Source organism: Tachyglossus aculeatus, chromosome 25 (genome assembly GCF_015852505.1).
Source record: "Tachyglossus aculeatus isolate mTacAcu1 chromosome 25, mTacAcu1.pri, whole genome shotgun sequence".
In the NCBI taxonomy this organism is placed as follows: domain Eukaryota; kingdom Metazoa; phylum Chordata; class Mammalia; order Monotremata; family Tachyglossidae; genus Tachyglossus; species Tachyglossus aculeatus.
In genome coordinates, this window is record NC_052090.1 from 10,521,061 (window position 1) to 10,522,041 (window position 981).

General features: G+C 46.9%; 1 non-coding gene across 1 annotated transcript; it reads right to left on the reverse strand.

The window, feature by feature from the left end:
* Window positions 1-253: 253 nt before the first annotated feature.
* On the reverse strand, window positions 254-390 carry LOC119945657. The gene has a single exon (XR_005456315.1). It is a non-coding gene; the product is annotated as a small nucleolar RNA SNORA7 (small nucleolar RNA).
* Between the last annotated feature and the right edge of the window lie 591 nt (window positions 391-981).

Sequence of the window (981 nt, forward strand, 5' to 3'; positions counted from 1 at the left end):
CGTAGCAAATGCTTGGCACATAGTAAGAGCTTGTTGTTGTCTTATGCTGTCGCATTGCCTCCAACCCATAGCAATGCCATGGACACACCTCTTCCAGAATGCCCCACCTCCATCTGCAATCATTCCGGTAGTGTATCCATAGAGTTTTCTTGGTAAAAAATATGGAAATGGTTTACCACTGCCTCTTTCCGCACTATTGCCTCCAACCTCGACTCTCTTCCATTCCACTGCTGCCCAGCACAGGTGAGTTTTGACATGTAGCAGATTGCCTTCCACTCGCTAGCCATGCCCAAGCTAGGATTGGAATGGGTATGCCTCTGCTTGACTCTCCCACCCATAATCGAGACTAGTAGAGTACGGGAAACTCTCCAGATGTGATCCTGAGAGGGGAGTAAGTGCTTAGTGAATGCCAGAACTATGGGAGGCAGCATGGCGTAATGGAAAAGTCACGGGCCTGGAGTCAGGAGAGCTGAATTCTAATTCTGCCTCTGCCACTTACCGCTGTATTTGGTTTTAAGCAAGTTCTTAACCTCTCTGGGCCCTTATATTTTTATCTGTAAAATGGAGGGATGATACCTGCTCTTAACCGGGAATTGCATCTGATCTGATGATTTTTAATTCACCCCTGTGCTTGGCACAGAGGGATTGCTTAATAAATGCCATCCGCAAAACTGTTTTCTCTTTCCCCGGCCCGGGAGACTATATGGAGAGGAAAGTGAGCAAAGTGGGAGGAGAAAGAATGGTAGGAAATGAAAGAAGGGAAAAAAGGGAAAGGGGTAAGGACTGGAGCAAGGAACTGCCATAAAGTGAGGAAAAAAAGGAAAGGAAGAGAGTTAGGTGGAACATTCTAGAGGAGAAGGCAAAGAAGCTTAGGACAGGGGCCAGGAGGAGGGGAGGGAGGGTTAACTCTAGGAGACCTGGGGAAGAATGAGAAAAATCCAAAGGAGAGGAATAACGAGGAAATCAAGTAGAAGCTAAAGT